Source organism: Bubalus bubalis, chromosome 21 (genome assembly GCF_019923935.1).
Source record: "Bubalus bubalis isolate 160015118507 breed Murrah chromosome 21, NDDB_SH_1, whole genome shotgun sequence".
NCBI classification, from domain to species: domain Eukaryota; kingdom Metazoa; phylum Chordata; class Mammalia; order Artiodactyla; family Bovidae; genus Bubalus; species Bubalus bubalis.
The window spans coordinates 30,494,246-30,515,684 of record NC_059177.1 but is presented as its reverse complement, the minus strand read 5'-3'; the positions used below and the strand labels follow the sequence as shown (position 1 = coordinate 30,515,684).

General features: G+C 42.7%; 1 protein-coding gene across 15 annotated transcripts in view; it reads right to left on the bottom strand.

Annotated features, from left to right (window-relative positions):
* Nucleotides 1-21,439, bottom strand: part of FOXP1 (forkhead box P1) — a 625,706-nt gene that overhangs the window by 99,260 nt on the left and 505,007 nt on the right. Inside the window, exon 1 of one of the 15 annotated variants that reach the window (XM_025272095.3) lies at nucleotides 7,217-7,344. The exons of the other annotated variants lie outside the window; for them this stretch is intronic. The gene's annotated coding sequence lies outside the window, so the exon portion shown is untranslated. Of the gene's footprint in view, nucleotides 1-7,216; nucleotides 7,345-21,439 lie in introns of those variants that run through there. 15 annotated transcript variants of the gene reach the window in all.

Here is a 21,439-nt window from a genome sequence, read left to right as displayed (position 1 = left end):
CAAAACTGAATTTAAAACACACACACTCACACACACACAGTTAACACTCTTTAGTTGAGTTTCAAGAGGAAGTCAGGAATTAAACAAAAAAATTGCTTGATACACTGCTGACTGATAGCAAGCGGGTGTGGCCCACCCCAGGTGCGCACAAACCTGCGAGCACGGCAGCCCGACAGCTGTGCCGGCCATCGGGGCGCTGTGGTGCGCGCCTGCGCTGCCTTCCCACCCTCGTTCTCGGCACAACAAGTGGATGGTAAAAGCCCATCCACTGCTGTGTAAATTCTCCCTGATACAGTTTTCTTTTACTTCCAAACGGCTTTATAAAGCAGCTGAACGCTAGAAGACCACTGAAATAATCTGGCTTATTTTTCCCCTGCATCCTCAACGGGGAAAGGTAGGTGAGGGGGAAGGGGATAGTGTAAAAAGCAAACAAATAAATAAGAACACCCACAGAAACAATACTTTATTTCTAATCCCAGAGACAATTGGAGGAATTGGGTAGGAGGGGAGATGACACAATATAAATACTGAAAATAACATGTCATCCTTTTTTTTTTTTCTTTCTCTTTAGTTTATACTCAATGTTAACTCTAAGTAAATGCTGCCAGGTATAAATACACAGAGATCTTGGACATGAGCATATTCTCATAACTGCTATGGGTACAAATAATGCAAATGTAAAGATAAACACATTTAAAGTATTGTTGTATTTCCATTTCTCTGGATTAAGAATTTAGAAACTGTTTTTCATCTCTGGTTATTCACTTCATGGATGTCCCAAGGAACTGAAGTTCTTTCTAGATCTAAGGCTCTACCTGGATGATAACTGACCAGGTTAGGTAGTGTTCCCTGGTTCATTAAGTAAGAGCAAATGAATTACATTAGAATGTTCCACATCAAAGAAGAACCAAAGAAAATGGCTCCCCATGCGAAAACAAAAAACAAAAAAACCTATGTCAAATTTGATATGCTCATACAGAAGCCAGCCTGTGTGAAAGGAAAGAAATAGCAAGCCCCCCTCCAAGAGAGACCAGTGTTCATAATTAATAACCCAGTGGATACAACTGATATATCACCAAACAAAAAAGTTAGAAAGCTTCTATCTATTCCCCATGGTATTTAGAAAGAAGGAGGAAAACACACACACAAAATCCCCCAAAAGCCACAGATAGCATGTGAGGCAGCTATATCATACTGGAAAGAAAATATGTTTCTGACATAATATTTCAGTCTTCAAAAAATTTTTTAAAAAGCATGCTATTCATGTGTAAAGTATAATTCTGTTTCATTATAGAATTCTGCTTTTTGTATAACTCTTTTAGGCTTCGCTATTTTGCCACAATACTGTACAAAGCATTAAGGCAGGTAATGGTTATTATATTAATGCAAAATCATCTAAGTAGTCAGTCATTAGCATAACTGTTCTCTCAGTAACAATACAACCACCTATTAAAATTTTAGGGGAAAAAAGACCTCTTTAAAATGCAATTAGCATTTCATTTTTTATCATTTTGTTTATTACATTCTATCAAAAAGGGCTATCCTTCTTTCAAGAAGAACTGTATGGCCAAGACTTGACTGCCAATCAGGTGTTATTTCAGGTTATCAAGCCTAATAAGGAATCTCTAAGCCTAATAAGCAACATTCTCTGAGCTCTTCTGTCTCTAAATCGTAAAAAGTGGTATACATTCATATTTGTTTACAGCACAGGCATTCATGGGACCTCCACTGCTCTCTCTCACAATTCCCCACGCACATAAGGTTACTCTCTGAGTGCCAGTGTAATTGTTTTAGCTCTAATAAATATCAGCTTCATTTGCATAAAAATGTAAAGTTTACATGAATTAAATCGCTTCCCCCATTAGCGACCGTTAAATACAGGAAACAATGGAAGCTACACATGAAAATAATCATCCAATAAGCCCTGATCTTTTCAACCTGTCAACTATTATTATTATTATATTATTATTTAAATCCAGAAAAAAGCTCCTCTTTCCTTGTTCAGTCTCTTTCTCTTGGAAGAGGGATAGAAAACAATTTAGTGCACATGGATCAAACCTGCTATGATAGTTTACATTAATAACAACGAAAATGGTCTTTTAGGATTGCAAAGAGGAGGAGAGAGAACTATTCCAAGAAGGCACCTCAGAAAACATTCTAGCCACAGTCGTGAAGAAAAAAGGAAGAGGCCTTGGCTAAATAAGCTCCATTATATTGAAGCATTATTCAAAAATAGTGCAAGGGAGGGCAACTGTATCCATCTTATTTGACACACACAGAGGATTAGAATAAGGAAAGACAACTTGGAGATACGGTTGTAGATCAACAGATACTGTTAGATGAAGAAAAATTAAATGTTGATCTTTTGCACATCACACATTTTCTACAACTAAGAATTAAATTGACAGGTCTTCACATTTTAACCAGCACTGAAAATATAATAGAGGTGCTTAACTACATTTTTATTTATTATTATTTACTGAGATGGAAGGGGGGATTTTAGTTGAATTTGAACATACAGGTAAGCCAAAATTAGATCATTCCAAAGTTTTTAAGACCTGACTGAAGTTGCAATCACCTTTTTTTTTCTTCCTTCAGAATTGGAACTTCTGTTTCTCAAATTATGTAGTTTCCCATGCCAATTTCCAACACGTTATCCATAACAATTAAACTAAAGGGTGCAAATTAGATTCTAATGAGAAAACATCAGTTGCTTCTCTGACAATCTCACCATTCACTGATTTATTTCTAATGAAGACAAAGCCCAACCCAAAGCTCCTTATGTGATAAAGGACAAAACATCTTCAAAAACGCCTAGTAAAAATCAAGGCAAATGGGAAAGCGAGACCCACCCTCATGAAGTGGTGTGACAATTAGAGTGATTGTACAAAAAGCCATCTTCAGGACAAAGTAAAAGAAATTAAGCTGCCACAACTGTAACAGGTTAGATGAAAAAAATCAAAATTTAATGTATTCTCCCCTGTGTCATCTTGTTTTGTCAAGACATCAAATAGAATTGGGAAGTACAAAATAACAAGCCCTTGAGAAATCACAGAAGCCGACCTTTTTGATGTTGTTGATTTACCTTGTTCTCAGTTATTTGAACAATGATGTTTCAGATTTAAAGGCCAGATAAAGCTTAAAAATTAAAACATGATACCAAGGTATCCCCCAAAAAGTGCACCTTAACATTTAGCCTGCAACTTCATTGATTAGCTGCTTTCAACCAGATTGGAAAAGGAGGCACAGTGCATGTATTCAATATTTATTTCTCTCATTCTAAATTAATTTCTCTTCAAAAGCTGCCAGGTTGGAAGAAAGACTCAGAGATTACTCCTAAAATCCTCAAGTCGAGGCCCAGTTCAGGTCTTTCCAGATAATTCAAGTTCCCACAATCTGCAGAGGACTGTTCAGCTAAGAGGTAACAGTTTTCTCTTTTTAAAAAGAGTAAATAAAGGTGAATATAGAAAGCTATTTATGAGGAGGGGGAAAAAGTACTGTACACTTAGAAATGACTCAAACCAATGTCCAGAAACATCATGCTGCTGCCAAGAACAGAAATCTTTCACCAAAGAGCAACAAATTCAAATTTATCCCCAAATCCAGGCATGTAGGTATACACAAAGTCCATTCCTTCTCTGCCCCCAGAGAGCTACAGAGTATCAGTAGCATAACTCCAAATCTGATATATTTTGTACAAAGATGTATAGGATCAATGTATCACTCGATAGCTTTCTCAATTTTTATGTGTAGATGGCTGCTTCTACCACAGCACACACAGCAGTTAAAAAAAAAGAAAAAGAAAAAGAAATCTGTTTAAAAGGCACTAAAAGTAAATAACCAAGTATTTACAATCACTAGGAGAATTTGTAAGATCGAGACTATCTAATAGCTATTAAATTACTCTAATTCCTTGTCATCAAATTCATATGCATTTTAACACATAACAGACACACACACAGGCACTATGCATTCATTTATTTACTCGAACCTTTTCTGGTCAACTGTTGCTGCCTAATACTCCTGCTTGTAAATCACACTCAGTCACACAGAACTACCTGAAGTGGATTCTGACTACTCTATTTGTCCAATTCCTAAGAGGATAGCTATCCATTTCTCTTTAGTGGTGTTCATCTACAACTAAATCACAGAATAAATTTCTTCAATCTTCTTTTTTGCCAATTCAAATTTTATTAACATTTTAGTTCTGGCTTAGACGCTGGTCACACTACCATTTCCTAACTGTCTTAGAAGCACTGTAGCTGCAACATACTTCTGCCACGTTAGCCAAAATAAAGCTGGAATTTCATTGCTTTTAATTAATCTGGATTTTAATTTCACTGTACCTTGCAATTGTGTGGAGGTTGGCTGAAAAGTTGCAGAACTGGTCAGTGTCATGAAAGAGTTTATCTTTCAAGTGACAGCTCCTGACAACGTGCGAAGACATGGTAGTGATGGTCAGGGTTTTGTTTTTAAGGTACATCTGACTGCAAACAACAAAAAAATTCAAGCCAACCATTCCTATCATAAGCTTTCTGATGATTTATGGTTTACCAACTGAGCAAGGTTACGCAACACTGCATGCCTTTAGATGCATTACTTTAGCTAGTTGAGATTTAATTAAGATCACAGCCTCTAAAATCCCTGTCAAATGAAAATTCAGAGAAGACAATACACTCTATAGCTTGATGCAGAATGTTTCCATTCTGTTCTCTGGAAACATATGAGTTAATCTGTGTTTCTATGGCTGCAGACAAAAGTTCACTAATTTTATTTTCTTTTGACACTTAGGTTGTTTTCTATTGTGTATGTCATGAGATCATTCCCTTCTAGAGAAGGAAGGAAAAAAAAAAATCGAGAGTGAAACACGTTGCAGAAAATGCACTTGACATTATTATCCGACATTATCATAGCTTAGCTATGATGTCATCACATCTTCATAAAATCAGTCCATGCTTAGGAGAGTTTCATTTAATGAAATATATTTATTTAAAAACACAACACAAATGGGAAATCTACCTTCCATGAATTACTCAGATTAAAGAATTGGGATGTTAGGCTCCTCATTTCCTTAATTGACCAACTTTTTATCAAATGAACTGCATATATGGTTAGAAAAGAAAGTTCTTGGGGCAAATGAGAGAGCATAAAGCCCATTACTTTCATTCTGTAAGTACTCCTTAAGGGTAATACACACACACACACACACACACACACACACACACACACACATATTTAACAGACTTCTTACAGATTGGCACTGACCAATTTTTTTCTTTAAAAAAAAATTATGATCACGTGGCCCTTTACCTAGTCCAACATATTTTTATTTGCATCATCTTAATATCTGGTTGCTTATCTCATGCCTTAGAAATGACAGGTGCTGGTAGTCTTGCTCTTGACAGGCCACTACACAAATAACTGTCTTGCCTGAAAGGGCTAATGCAGTACTAATGAACAATAAATCAACTTTGATTATCAAGTGTCAGCCCAATCCGTTTTCAGTTTGGCTCTATCACATCCTAGAATAAGTCAGCCAGTGTCTCTGGGTAGGCAGTCTGTATTTTGGTTTCATTTTTACACACTTTTCACTGAAATGTGTCAGGCAGCTACAAAGAATCAAGTAAAATGGAAGCAGACCTTTTTTCAATGTAAGTGAAGGGCATCAATTAGGAGAATGCGCTTCTGCCTTCATTCGGTTCATTTCAGGAGTCTTAACATTCGAGAAAGCCTTGTATTCTTTTAAACGACAGTAACAGCACAGATCCTAAACTAAAATCCTAATGTGATCATGTTTGAGGTTTTTGACAATGACATGCTAGCTTGAACACTTCACCACATAAACCACCTTTGACTGCACATTCCTTTTGGAAAATCTATTACAAACAAATGAACAACAAAAAGCAATAAAAGGTCGCTACTAAAATAAAAACTTCACTCGATTTAAAGTAAAAAAAAAAAAGCTCTTTTTAACACTGACTTAATAAAATAAATGTAACTTATTTTTTCTTAAGCAGATTAGTCATTGATAGTATGATTCACATTTCCTGTTATCAGGCTTAATTTTTCCCCCAAATGTGTCACTTTCAGAATGCTGGAATCTATGGAAATTAGGTGATTTGCATTTTTAAATTGGCTTGATTAGAGCATTTGATCTGTGTGGACAAGAATATAAAATTAATAGATATTTTACTCTGAACCAGCAGGCCTTGAAGGAGTTAATCCCAAAGAGGAAGAGTCTATATGTACTTTGCTCTAAAACTTTACCACCCACTTCCTAAAGGTCCCCTCCTTCCCATCACGACACTTGGGGGTGGGGGCGGGGGCACAAGAAAGTCTCCTTTCCACTGACCGTCCTTCAGGCAGTTCTGACAGTTGAGTTTGCTACATTCAGAGACCGTTCAGATGGGAGCACCCCGTGGCAATTCCTCAGTCGGCTGCGCGTCCTAACCCAAACCCCACTCACTACTTAACCAGCAAAGTAATGCAACAGAGGCTGAAACTCCCAAACCTGCCGGGGTGCCCCTCCATCGGCCTGCCCATTCTGGCCTGGGGCTTTATTCGTCTCCCTTCCCCCCGCTCCTTGACTGTGTGTGAACTCCTTGAATTTGAACGGCTAAGCTGAAAATAGCCTAGACAGATATAGAAACAAACTATCAGAACCAAAGAAACATCCACATGGGTTACATTGAGAGGGAAGGCTCCCTGTATATTTCACACGCTCTGTAAGTGACATAAATCACACCCCAGAAACGTCCCCAGAAAGGAGTGATGGCGAGGGCTTTACCAAAGTGGCTGCCTGAAGGCCAGACCGGCAGAAAACGAGTCGCAAACGAAAAAAAAGAGCGAGCGAGAGCGCGAGAGCAAAACACAAGCAGGACTTCCTCCAACTCTCAACTACACCCCACCCATGAACATTTAAAAAAAGGGAGAGCAAGAGAGAAGGGGGGGGGGGGGGGAGTGATCTCTCTCTTTCAGGACCCACAGGCCTGGAGCTGCTTCTTCCCACCCTTCCACTCCCTCCTCCGCCTCCACTTCCAAAGCGCAACTCCCACCCAAGTTGGTAAACAGCGATGGTTATTATTATTTTTCTTCCAAAAGACTCAACTTAGAAACCCTCGGGCGCTCCTGCCTTCCCCAATGAGGCCCCAGGAAGCTGGCACCGCGGAGCCCGGGAAGGAGAGCAGAACAGCGAATATCAATCATAGGGACCAACCTGACACTCTCCATGTAGCCGCCAGGCGCGCGGAGCCGGCTCGGGGCGCCCGCGCGGGCCGGGCGTGGGGTCCGGCGGCCTCGGCGTGCGGGCGGACTGCACGCGCGCAGGGGCGCTCCGGCTCGCGGGCTGACAAGACGCGCCGCGCCGCGCCCACCCGCCCCGCCCTGCTCCACCAATCACAACCCGCCTCTAAACACCCCGCGCCGCGCCGCGCCCCACACAATGGGCTCCGCGGCCCGTGCCCCGCGCCCGCGCCCCCGGCCCCCTCCTCGCGGCAGGTGAAATCACTCTCTGCTGAAACCCGGCTTTTGTTTCGGGAGCAACTCCGCTTAATTGCTGTTAACCCTTTGACCCGCCTCTGGCTGACGTCTGGGAAGCCGGGCGCGGCGCGCGTCTCTCCCTCCGGCCGGGGCTGCCGGGTCGGGGCTTTTTGGTGGGGTGGCGTGTTTGTTTCCTCTTGGAAACTGACAAAGAGTTGTCCCGGCCTTTCAGAGCAACCCGAGCGGCAAAGCAGGGGAACTGGCGCGCCCGGGCGCACACCCCGACTGCTTGGAGCAACTGTTGAGAATCGGAAGGGGATGCGGGGCTCAAAGGCAGCGCCGGAGAACTTCCTCGAAAACGGCCTTTGCGGGAGAACTTTCGCTTCGCGCCCTGGGGTTAACCCGGCCTTGGCCTCTTTTTATCCACCGCCCCCCATCCCCCGCCCTTTTCTTTCCTAGAGTCGGCTTCGCCGAAGTGTGCTTGTGCGCGCAGAGGAAAACTAACCCGACTCGGGGTTGGAATAAATAACAACCAACATGCCTTGTCGCTGAACCAAGCTACTTCCCCTCTAGAACGACAGCTGCTGAAGCAAGCATCTGCCACTCGTTCGCTAAGAAATAATTCTCTAAATTCCTGTCTTATTTATACAACAACAGCAACAACACTGGCTACTCTCAAGGAGCACTTGAAGATGACCTCTGTTAGAAGTAGTCATTGCTCTTTAAAGCTGAATACAGTGTGAGAGGAAAAAAAAGTCACCAATATGCTAAACTTTGTTGGCTCAACTGGCCCGGTTTCAGTGCCAGGTTAATTTAGTCACTTTCGGCAGCTCTAGAAATCACCTCTCTAATTTACCTTTGTTCAATTTAGAGGAAAACTTTTGGCCTATGCTTACAAAACAAACAAGACTCTAACGTTTTTGTTCTTTTTCTCAAAATATTCGAGGCAAAAAAGTGGTTGTGACATCAATGATTGTTTTCCCTCAATTAAAAAAAGGGGGGGGGGCACAAATCCTAACCCAGTAATTTCAGTTTTACTTGAAAGTATTTTTCCATTTGAGGTGTTACTGTACACCAGAAAGCATATTGATAATATTTCCAATCAAGCAAATACCTGAATTTCAATCAGGTCAGCTGGGGAGCAAGCAATTCCATTAATCTGGCAGTAAAAGAGACAAAAGCGCCAGTTGACTGTCAACTTATGATCAGATGTTAAATGGGTGCAGCACAGTCTGCGCTCCACCCTAAAGTGTTTTTGTGTTAGATAACAAATTTATTAATGGGATTTTTCAGGTCACAAAATGTGACCCCACCCTCTCATGAATATTCAACAGAGAACCATGGGCTTCTTTTTTGGGGAGAGGGGCCTTAAATCTGCCAGTGTACCATGTATCAGTAGAGTTCTGACTCTTAAAGAGACAAGGCCCTCCTCCTTCGGTAGGGGCTGGCAGGGCCCCAAAGACAGGAAATAAAAATATAGGAAGTTCTCTCCAACCAAGGCACAGTGAGAGAGGAGAAATACTCATTTCAAAATCCACATGTGCTTTTTCCAATGGTATTAAAATTTGTTAGAGATTTAATGTCTGTGAGCAACATCAGGGTCCCCTTTAGAGAGGCAATTCTTTTTTTTTTTTTTTTTTTTTTAAGACAAATTCTTTAAGAGACCTACGTAAAACTCCAGGATGCTTTTACAAGTCGGACTACCTTCTTGGCAGGTTAGTGTTTAAAAGCTGATTGTCTCCAGGAACATCCAAACAACAAACAAACAACAAATATTACAGACGCTTGTGACCCAGCTGTGGAGACGAGCCTTGCACAAAATAATTAGAGAGTGATGCAACGCGGTGGTTACACAAGTACTAAACTGCATGATGGTGGCATTAAGCACCCTGAGACCACAGAGCAGGGAGATGAGTGGAGCAGGAGAGGTTTGAAGGCCCCGTGGGAGGTGGTGTTTAGGGGACTGATGTTTGGGGCAAGGGGGGAGGTGACAGTATGAAGAGGGAAGTGGCTTAGCATATGCAGAGGCCACCTGGAGCCCTTCCCACCCTCTCTCCAAACATGACAGGGTGACTCAGAGACTACTTCTAGGCAAGGAAATGTACCATCAGAGATAAACCTGGATAAGCTTTATATGCCCAGGTCACTTCGTTAATTCTGGGCTCTCAAGATCCATTTCCATCTGGTCCTGTCTAGCTGCCCCATGCCTGTGATTCTGTGAGAACCGGAGCTTTCCATGGCTGGAAAACAATAGAAATGTTAAAAGCTGCAGTGACTTAGGAGACTTAGTTAATACCATGTATTTTATGATTGCCAGGACATTCTGGAAAGGCTGGATCAGAAAGGCAAAAAAATGAAAATAATTAAAAATAAAAACAGTAGCATTTGCACGTTGAATTGGGGGAGTTTTAGAAGAGTCTGCATTGAGGGGCGGGCTTTAGAATGGGTTACTCCGCTACAGGGGCTCATTGAGTTCTCACTTGAACAGAAATTGCAATCTCCATTTAAGGAGGAAGCTGCAGTTCAGAAAGGCAAAGTGATTTTTTTTTTTTATTTTTTAAAGAATCAAATATACCTAGCTCCATGGACCACAAGGGGAAACAAGACACTGAATAGTCCCAGAAAAAGAGAGGCCGTGATATTATAAAATGAACACTTGAGAGGGGCGGGGGAAGAGTTAATGTTTAAGGAAGAGTGAAGGAAATGCTAAATGCTGTACTTAAAAATATTTTTGATGCCCACATCCTAACACCCACAACAGATACAGCCCTTGTTCAGACACCACATATTAAGAAACCTGTCAGTTGCTAAATGAATCCATTGTGCAGCTGGCTGTGTACTTAAGGACAGATTACTGTGATCCCACACCAAACTCTAACCACCAAATAACACACCTGGGACTCAAATCATGTATTATGTTTGGTTCTGTGAGCCTTAGCCTTGAACGCAGAAAAAGGGAAAGGTTTTACTGCCCATTCAGAGCTGAGAATGGAGAGCAGAGGTATTGAAGGAAGGGTCAGAAGCAGCGTCTCGTCAGGACGTCACTCCCAGGTTCTGATGGACCGCACAGCGGCGGAGGCAACAGCAGCCACACTGCCAGGCCCACGTGGTCCTAAGCTCCAACTGAGGCCCTGCTTTGCCAGAAACTGCTTGGCAATAATCAGAAAAAGGGCATGTAACTGGACACTGGCTCACATATTTCTAGCAACACTGAGAGCAACACACCTCCTCAGATCAAGTCAGTTATCTCTACAAGGTTCTCATAGGAATTATCGCCAGATAGTCACTCTGCAAGAGCGAATAAAATAAAAATTGATGAATAATTTGATAGATTGGAAAAAAAAAATCAACTTTTTTTTGGCCACACCACCCAGCATGTGGGATCTTAGTTCCCCAGCTAGGGATCAAACCCGTACCTTCCGCGGGAGAAGCGAGAAGTCCTATCCACTGGACAGCTAGGGAATTCTGAGGGGCCAACATCTTAATCCCCCATCTTCTTCCAGACAACCCTTGCTTGAACATTTATTTCCTTTTTCTTTTCCAGTTACTTTCATGGAGCACCCAGAACATATTCAGAGATGACAGAACTTAGAGAGACTGAACCGACTGATTCTGTTGCTATAGGAGAAAATGCAGAAACAACAGGAATACAAAATTGTATGCCCTCGCTCCAAGATGGGCTTTCTGACCTGCCCAGGGAAGAGAAGTCTCTCCAGAGAAGCCCGGGTTTAGTATTTCTCATGTCTCCAAAGACCGCCAACTGTCAGCCAATTAGAGAAACTAAATTGCAACAGCCATGCCTGATTCCTGAGATTTGGGCATTTGTCTCCAAGGACCTGCCATTCCTTCTTGATTTAAGTGGTGCTTTTACTTAAAAACATAAATTAATACATCATCCATCTCCAGGGAGCAAAGGTGATTAGCTCCATATTGACATTGTTTATGTCATTGTTATGTCTGTATGGACAGTGAAAGCAATTATGTTTTCTTCTGCTCTCACTTGGCCAAGGAAAAAGACGGTGAGTTCTCACTCTTGCATAGGAGTTTAAATTTCTCTCTCTGACATCCTCTAAATTGCCATGAGCATCTCCATTTAATGCAACATTTTATTATGCAATTGTTCCTAGTTAATTTCCTAGATACACACCCTGACATGTCAACATTCAGGTAACTTAGGAATACGATGAGCACGTAAGGTATAGAAAACATTTACCACCCTCTCCAAAAAAAAAAAAAAATCCCTCACTTGAAATGTAAACATATTCATAGATTGTCACTGGTAAACAAAATCATGTCTGGAAAAGAAAAATGGCCAACATCTATTGCAAACTCTGCATCTGATTGACAGCAAGAAATCAATCTCTTTCATTTGTGCTCAAACTATAATATAATCTCTTGTTTTAATATAATGTACAATGTATCTGGACAGCTTCCCTGGTGGCTCAGTGGTAAAGAATCCGCCTGCCAAAGCAGGAGACACCGGTTCAATCCTTGAGTCGGGAAGATCCCCTGGAGGAGGAAATGGCAACCCACTCCAGTAGTCTTGCCTGGAAAATGTCATGGACAGAGGAGCCTGGTGGGCTACGGTCCATGGGGTCACAGACTAATTGGACGCAACTTAGCAACTAAACAACAACAAAAAAACAATGTATTACTGAACTGCTTCTACCATAAGATTAGAACTGATTACACCAAGGTGCACAAAAGTTTCAAAAAGGGACATGATTCAGGGCAGGGCATTTCCCAAAGAGCTTCATCCTTCAGGCATCAGGAAGGAGGAATCACTATCGCCATCAAGCAGGAATCCTTATTTCCCCTCCCAGGAGTGACAGGGCTGATGACACCCACATGCAAACTCTCGATTTTAGGCATAAGCAGAACTGGGTCACTGAAGGGGAAAAGAAGACATGGCTCTCGGGCGATGAGATGACATTTGAATATTTTTTTATACGTTTCATTATGTAGAAATTGCTGAGTATCATTTCAAGGCACTGGCCACCTCTAGGCAGGAAAGTCAGTTTTTCCGGAGACCAGAGGTGTGCAGCAGGCCTGCAGAGAGGCAGAGGGAGCATGTTCCATCCTGCCCTCTGAACAATGCTCGCAGGTCTCCCTCCCAGGTCACGCCACCCTCCTGTGACCCTAGGCTGGCACACCCTCCTGTCCAAACCTTCTTTATGTCTGCCCTCTGCTGGTAAGCTTGCCAGGACCAGGATATTTTTGACTACCTCAACTTATTTCAAAGACAACTTTTAAAAGCTGGAGAGAGAAAGGCCATGTAATGAACTATTAACTGGAATATATAAATTAAGATACTTGAAAAATAAAATGGGGAGGAGGGGGTGCCATGGGTGAAATATGGCACTTCTAATGTAAAAATGCACATCCGTCTACTCTATTGCCGGCTGGCTCGGAGCACAGGAGTGCCAAACTCTATATTTTAGCTCGCCTAAGAGAACAACCTGTATTACTGCCAGGCATCTTGCCTTCTCTTTTGCTCCCTCTCCGGGGAGAGGTATGTCAGTGCATTTTCAATAAAACACCTTCTTAGCAGTAAAGGGCCACTATTCCCATTTCAGTGGTCCCTAAGGTTTCATGATACAGTATATTTAGCTGGCTCACGGCTCAACTTTTCCTCTGGCATTCATAAGACTCATATAAAAGGAAGGGGTGGGGAAGAACCTTCGTGTCTATCCTTTGTTTAAGTAAGACAACAGTTAACTCTGAGATTGATGAGCTGGCACGAGTCCCCCCCCCCCCCCCCCCAAACAACGGGACGTGCTCCCAGGCCCGATCCCCATGACAGGTGCCCTGGTGTGCGGGCCAGGCAGGCAGGGAGGAGGGCTCTGGGCATTGGGAGAATTTCTGTGGCAGCGAGCAAGGCTTGAACGAGGCAACTCCTGTCAGTATCAACGGGAAGCACGAGGCCTTATAAATCCCTGCATCCTATTTCAAAAATATATCTCCAAGATGGGCAGATGCAGCTGGGCAGATGCAGCTTAGCACTTGCAACCTCGGAAGCATTCAGGAAGTAGCGCTCTTGACGGCATTTTAGATGCTGAGTAAATGCTCTTAAAAAGAACACCCAATCCAGCCGACGATAAATCTTACACCGGGGAAGCCTGCGCAGGGCTGTGGAATCCCCTCCAAAGATAATTACCTTCCACACTGTGTGGCATAGAAACGGCTACACAGAAAATCTTTTCTGGGGCCCTAGAGCTCTCTATGGCTTTTCTTTCCTTAATAGTCACTGATTACACACACACAGGCATACACACACAACTCTACCTTTAATAGAAACCATATAAAAATCCAAAGATTTGTCTTCTCTCCTAGAGGAAAGTGATGAGGCCAGTTCTTGGCAGGGGCAGGAATGGAAGAGGGAGATTGGGAAGAGAGGAGATGTGTAAGGGTCCAGGGGCAGAGGCTGAGGCAGGACATTAAGGTCCAAGCCCTTCTGCATCCACTTCCCACTCTTTGAAGGTTCAGGGAGTTCCCCAAACAATTTCAAACTGGAACTCTCCCAATAGGCCCCTCAAGAGGTAAGCAAATCTCTTCTAGTCCAGAGCAGCCTCAAGTGGTCCATTTAAGCCTGAGATGATGCAGGAATATTAGACAGGACACTGGGGTCTACTAAAGACTTTGCATGAGCTCACATGTAATCGTGGGCACATCACCTCACCTCTATGAGACTTCACATTTCACCTAAACAAAAAGGAAGATGGCTAAGATACTCTCCATGTTTTCTTTAGTAATAACGACGACGACTGCAACTAACTACTCATTATGTGTCTGGTACACATTTTACCCTAGCAGAGCACTAATTTCTGGGTGCTTTTTAGCTTACAATTAATGTCATAAATAAAACTACCACGAATATAGTTTAAAAATATAAACAGGATCTGAGAGCTCTGGAATCTTGGACACTGTCATGTCAACAGAAAAGCAGGGAACAAAAAAGGGAGGGAAAAGATGTTTTTTTGCAAAACAACTCAAAAGTTCTTCTTCTGATCCTCTCTAGGTCACAAACCCTATGAAACACCAACAACTCATGGTCCACTAAGTCACTAACAAGCTTTAGGACTTGCTGAATTAAGCTGGGGCCTCACAGGATGGGCTAAAACCACCTGACTTTCACACATGTTTATGTCTTCTGTCCTTGTGACTTTTTTCCTCTTCTTTAACCATCAAAGCTGTCTCTTTGCATTACGCCTGCTCCCTCCAAAACTATTTTCTGAATTTCTGGTCCAACCTCACAAGCCATTCACCTGCTTCTCTTTGCTTTGTATCAGAAAGGAGACAGGAAAGCATTATGTGCCAGGTAACTACTGGTGAGGGCTGGCATTTCCATCTCAGGTTGAAGCCACAGGTAAAGTTTGGGCTGGATGAAAAAAAGAAATTTGCAAGGAAGCACAGCATCACAGAGATATTAGATTCCTTTTGAGATCTAGTGAGTCTCATCTTAAGAAAATGCATACAGAAGCACATACAGTCCAGCCAGCAGGCCCATTATTTATTTTTTAGTGTTTTAAATGGCATTTCATTCCTCATGAGGAAAAGCAATCGAGAAGCAGGAAGCTTTCAGGTCATATAGAACTTTGTTCTTTTCAGACAAATAAGGTATTGTGTGTTTGAACAATAGGAGGAATGTCTAATTGATCTTAATTAAATTCAGTGATGTCCAATTTTTGAGATGGGTCAAGACACATCTATGTAATGTCACAACCCAACAGGCTAGACCTCTGGAATCAGGGAGCTCGGTGGCGCACTGTTTTCTGACACTCTTTCTTATCCATTCTCCATCACATTGCCCTGCCAACTTGTTCTGCCCTCCAGCTTTCTTCTCTCTGCCTCATGCTACTCCTGACTGCTTCCTGGTTTGGCACATATTCCTTTGCTCTGGCCAGCCTTCTGAAATGGCGGGGCCCCATCGTATACTCCCTCATCATTGTCATGATTACCTACCAAACAGGAATCCTATTATATACATATACCGCTGCATATGGAGGAGGTTCCCTGGAATTTGCAGTGTGAAAGATGTGGGTTTGCATCAAATCTTCTCTACTAACCAGCAAACTAGGTAAATCACAAACGTCCATTTTGTGTGTATTTCCTCATCTGTAAAGGGGGAGCAATTCTCTGTCTCACAGTAGTTGTTTCTTTTAGTATTTTCTGAGGTGGGAAGGTGTCTATTTTTAAACTCAGTTTTCCTGATCCGAGAGCACTGGTGTGGGTCTTTGATCTGATGCGCGGAGAGTACTTGGCCACAAGTGTCTAGCCCAGCAGCCTCTGATGGTAGCACGTGTCAGGGGACTCGTCTGAGGTCACCAGGCTGGTGGATGAAAGAGGTGGGGTGTGACTCTCCCTTCTAGAGCTCAGCCCTGCATTAGAGAACTTCTGGCTTCCTGGTTACAGAGCTCAGGTGACTTTGAGATAAGAGCTAAGAAAACAAAACCCAAAGCCAGTCATGATCAAGGAGGTGCCGGGAATAGTGTAAAGAGCCTGCCAGTTACAAATTAGGAGGTACGGACCAGGGCCTCGGAACAGGGGTTGACAAACAAAGGGAAAATGAGGAAAGGGTGGTGCCTAGTAACAGGATGGCCAAAAAATAGAGCACATATTTAATGAGAGGTCATGATGAGTTTGGCACTTTCCATAATATCTCTTAATGCTTAAAACAGCCCTATGAAAGAGATTATTGTGCCCACATAACAGATGAAGAAACTGAGGCTCTCAGGTAATATCTCACAGCTAGTAAGGGGAGTGGGGCTTGAGTGACTCCAAAACAAGGCTTCCGTACCATATGCTAAGCTGGAGACCAGGCTGGGGTCTAGAATTAGGTGTGGAAGAACAGAGGCAGGTCCATTTCTACTCACTTGGAAAACTCATGTGACCAAGAGTGAACCTGAAATAATACAAAGGCAGAATTCTGATACCCTCTTTGTTTCTTATGTGAATAGCGACAAACTCAGCTGATTACTTGAAGGTGAAACTGGTTCTGAATCTGTTGGCAGCCACAACCAGGATGGGAGGAGAGGCAGTGGGAAAAGGGCTTGTGCTTTCTCCTGAGTTACTTCTTGATTAAAGAGCTCCTCACACTGCCACTTCCACTGCTGAGAAGAGACAGACACACAGACAAACAGGCAGGCACTTTCCTCTTCATCGTTTCTAAGATGTCACTGGGCAAAAGGCAGTATGCCAGCAGTCCTAGCCTGGATGGTACCCGAGCTCTCCTGGCATCAGTGTCTTAGATGTAAAGATGGAACAGTGCCGTGTTGGGGCTTATGTTGTCCCTGGACATAAAAGGCCCACAGACACTTTCCTATAGAAGGGTTCTCATGCTGGCTGCACCACTTCCTGACTGTAGTTTCGGTAAATTTTTCATGTCTAAGTGCCTCAGTTTCTACATCTATAAAAGGATCTAAGCCTAGTACTTCCCCCAGAGGGCTAGGATCAAATGAGTTAAAATGGGTCAATGCCTGGCATACTGGAAGCACTTAAATGTGTCCTAATACCATTCTTATTGTTACAAACTGCTTTTCCTTTAACCTTTTCCTTTTGCTATAATGAAATATCAGAAGGCAAAATGGTTTTTCACTCTTGTTGACTTCTTCTTTTTCTGTGATGGAGATAGTATCGATCCTAACTCCCAAATTTAACCGAGCAGTAGCTGTTTCATCCACTGAACCTCAACAGCGGGAGAAGACACTCGATCATCTTGTTTTGTTTTTAAATTCAAGGTCATGAGGCAGCCCCTCTTCTAGCTTCAGGTTGCCCAGTAGGCAAGAACCGCCAGCCAGGTCCTCGCTTGGGTATGTGAAGGAGTCTGGTGATTTCTTAAATGAATTCTCAAGGATCCACTGGGAATATCAAAGGAGGGATCTGCCCTGAGTGCTGAGAACACACAGGCTGGCCAACATGAGGCAAAATCAACGGAACCGTCTGCCTATGTTTGGGTAATATTTTGCTACTCTTGTCTCTGGGAAGGAAAGCATTTGGTAGAACCCTGGCCACCACAGCCCCAGAGAGGACTTGACTTACACCCAAACAGATGCTCTTTGACCTAATGAGCTAATTTCAAGCTTCTTTTCAAAGCTTCCAACATCTATACTACCCAAGGCAAGGTGCAGAACTCTCTTAGTGCTCTCAGAGTGCGTGGCGTGGTATTAGCCATCATTTGAACAATGGGAAAAAAAGAAAAGAGACACACATGTAGGGGGGCAGAGAAAGGAGGCTCCCTCCCTGGCTTTAGGGAATAAGGGGGCTTTTCAAATAAGATAAGGATTATGCTGCAAATTTAAGGATAATGGTGTGACTTGGTAGTTGGGTGGGCAAGTAGGAAGGACATATCAACTAGTGGGAAGAGTGTATACACATATCCACATGGGAGAAAGCAAGAACCAGTAACACTGAGGAACTTAGCAAGGCTGGCACAATTATAATTCCTGCTATATCTTCCTTTCTTTGCTATCAAAGGGCTTTTCTTCTTTTCCCCAATTTCGCCCATATTTCCCATCTGAAAAACACTTCAGTTTTGTGATGGAGTGACCTCACATACAAAAAAATAAAAATAAAAGGGTTTATATAGAACAACTGATGATCAATCAGAATCTTTGAAAGTTTAAAAAAGACAAACTGAAGAGAAACTATGATTCAAGGATTACACAAACTACTTTACATTTTATAGCTGAATAAATTCAAGTCACTAAGTTCAATACAACTGTACCTACAACAATACAACTGAAGGTAGACAGTGATTCATATTTTTTAAAAAAATCATCCATCTTCCATTTGTCTTGCTAATTTTGTCAAATGAAAAGAATCTTGAATGGTGATAAGGCTGGAAGGGCGGGAAAAGCAATTTCCTGAGCTGCTGCCAACACCAGACACCCTGAAAAGGATCTTCGTTGCTCAAGGCTTCCCTTCATTTGGCTCTGCTTCTGGAGGCTCTTGCCTGATGCAGGAAAAAGCTGAGAGAAAGGCCTCAGCTTACATGTCATTGGAACCATGGAGCAGTCACCAATAGTGGCAACTTAACCTTTCTCTTCAGAAGCAGAAGACCCAGTGCTGGCAAGACCTTATTTTTCTTTGGTTGCCTGGATTCTGGAAATTGTGCACTTAGGACCAAGCTCATCCCTAGGGATGATTCAATTTAACCCTGCACCATCATGACTTTGCCCGATCCTATCAGGGTCCCACACTGTCTGGATTCTGTCCGTCCCCTTAAGTGCTTCCCAGGTGGCGTAGTGGTAAAGAACCTGCCTACCAAAGCAGGGGACCCCAGAGACAGAGGTTGGATCCCTGGGTGGGGAAGATCCCCTGGAGAAGGGAACCGCAATGCACTCCAATACTTTTGTCTGCAGAATTCCATGGACAGAGGAGCCTGGCAGGCTACAGTCCCTGGGGTCGGACACAATTGAGCACACACGCACACACGTATAAGGCCTTCTGCTCTGGTCTGCCCTGGCCACCTTCAAATGCAGCATCCAGAAATAAGCACAGCAGGCCAGGTGTCATCTGTCCCTCAAGGAGGACAGAGCCTTAAAATAATCCTTCACTGTGCTCAGAATGCAGCCAAGGGTCCTCGGTGCTCCCTCCCCCACCCACCCCAGAGCACACTTGGGTCCTGCTGGTTCTACAGTCATCCCCTGAGTGACTATGACATTAGCCACTGATCAGTGAGAGCTCTCTACTCTGCACTTGGGCAGGGGAATGGGCTGTGCCTTTATTCCCATAAAAGATCTTTTTCATTTTGATCCAAAATTTCAGCCTGCCGAGACTTTAGAAAACTGCAATTCTTCTGCTCAGAATATTAACTCTGCCTTAACTGTCTTCCACACAGTCAATTTTTGTCATCTCTAAATTCATAGAATGGCCTCATCTCAGATGTAGGGTGGTCAGTTTTCTAACTGTGTGCATTCCATTATTTCACATCTAAACTGGAGTTGCTGCGTTTTATTTGACAATTACCAAGATCAGTTTCACACTCGGGGTCATGCACATTTATCTGTGGTATCAGCATGTTCCAGACTGAGCACCATATATCAGACACAGTGTCAGCATCGCCCCCTTCCATCACCTTCATGTGGTACCTAACAGGGTGTCTGCATCCTAGGAGGTGCTTCATAGCCAAATGGTTTTCAATGCATAAATCAACAAACATTTAATTTATGCCACAATCCATTGAAGAGATGCTGTGATTAATCTACATTTAACAGATGGGGAAACTGAGTTCTAGGGAGTCAAGTAAATCACTCAGATTTAAGTACCCTGTTACCTAAAACCAGCATTTAAAAATAAAACTTCGAAGCATTAAACAACTCGTGAAAGACATCCTAATTGCTCATTTCAGAGCAGGACACCCCACACTGGGTCTTGTGCCTCTTTTTCTTATGTCTCACTGGTACGTATTGTTGGGGGGGGGGCGGTGATCACACCTCCCGATCACCTCTCCCACCAGCTTTCTTTTTCTCTTTTCTGCAGAAACAGACGTGGCTACAGAAATTTCCAAATTAAAACTTGGCAATGCTTTCTATACTCTTGTTTCCTAAACCTATAAATCAAAAGTGTCTAAACAGGTCATAAATGTACCTCGGCAATATAATGGGAAAAGTTCTGATTTATGGTGCCGGTGGAATAATTTTAAATAATTACATAAGAGTTTTGAAAAATGCAATTAACACCTTTAAAAGTTTTTTGAAATGAAAATGAATCTCTGGAGATGACTGTTACCATACATAAAGATAGCCAGTTAAAAAATAAAAATAAAGCTACAAGATGCAACCGTGTCAAAACTATCCTATGGAGACAGGGTATAGGAGCTTTTATTTACAGTGGGAATTCACCAGCATGATCACATCAATACATGTTTGAACCCTGTCACCTTATCACACGCTAACAACACAATTAGCCTTTGTCATTACCGAGCATCAAAATTAAATCACCAAGTAAGCATGGTGTTGCTATTCAGCCCCAGCTGATGCCTCTCCCTCTGCACTGGTTTGACACATCCTACCACACTGTCCTTTGGAACACTTCACATCCTCCTACCTGCTCCTGCAAATCTGGCCAATGTTCTTTCCTTCCTCTTTCTCTTCATTTGTGATTCATCTCCTCCTTCAAAAACCAACCTTCCACAGATGAAGTCACTCCAAACATCTTTTCTTAACCCTAACTTCCCGGGTACCAAAGAACATCGTATCTCTGAATTTCCTCCTTTAGGCTTACCACCAAGCAGTAGTAGCTATAGTTTTTGGCCAACAATCCTCCCGTCTCGTCCCTCACTCAATATTCTTCACTTTGACCCATCTCACAACACCCTTTCTGAAGCCTTGACCTCCATGTTCAACTCTGGAAGTGGCAACAGAAGCCCATTTCAGACGAACCTGTCTTTTGAATCAAGGATACATTGCTTAACGCTACCTGTTATTTCTTTCTAGATTTATCTTGGATTAGAAAACTAAACAAGATTGAAGCAGACCTTGACTTTCCTCAGGGTTCTTTCAGATTCAGTGGTCCAAAGTATCTCCCTAGTTCTTTCAGTCACCGGACGTAGTACACTCAGCAGCTACACAGAAACTCTCAGCCACATCCCGGCCATGAGCATGAGAAAAAAAGACTTAGAATCATAGAAACTTTGACCTGGAACAGATTGAGAGATCATTTTAATCTCACCCCCTCATTTTCCAGATGAGAAAACTCATGCCCAGGAAGGAAAAATGACTAGCCAAAGGTCATGCATCTGAGTGGTTACTGGCAGAACCGACACCAGAACCGAAAACTTTTGACTGCTAATTAAGCATTCTTTCCATTGCCTCATACCACCTGGCAGGGAGATGCATGAGGAACCACCGAAACTGAAAAAATCAGCCTCCAACACAACACTTTTCTTATCTGGGGACAGTGGTCTTTCTGTATTTATTGGAATGACCAGAACTTTTTAAACTACAAATTATGAATGAAA